This window comes from Bison bison, unplaced genomic scaffold, assembly GCF_000754665.1.
Source record: "Bison bison bison isolate TAMUID 2011002044 unplaced genomic scaffold, Bison_UMD1.0 scf7180017864526, whole genome shotgun sequence".
NCBI lineage: Eukaryota > Metazoa > Chordata > Mammalia > Artiodactyla > Bovidae > Bison > Bison bison.
The window spans coordinates 134,605-134,963 of record NW_011495077.1 but is presented as its reverse complement, the minus strand read 5'-3'; positions in this window follow the sequence as shown (position 1 = coordinate 134,963).

The following is a 359-nucleotide window of genomic DNA, read 5'->3' as shown; positions in this document are numbered from 1 at the left end:
TTGTTCACAGCCTCCCAAGCTTGAGAGACATTGGAAGCCTAAAACATTCTAAAAATATAGAGCCTTTCGAAGAGTTAAAAACTATTAGAGTAGTGTTGGTGTAGGATTTCATTATTGAGCTAACGCTTGCTGCCAAATGCCCATATCCCTTATCCATTGTGCACCTGGAAGTGCATTAGTTAATGTAGTTGGAATGTAAGAAAAACAAGTAGTAGCCTTGGAATTAACCACATCAGACCTTTGGGCTAATTGGTTCATTCTTTGTTGTAACTGACTGCTCCTTTGCTCCGTGAGAATGTAACTCTGTTTAGCACTTTCTGAGGCTGACATAGATTAGAAATACAAAGAAAAAACACTTC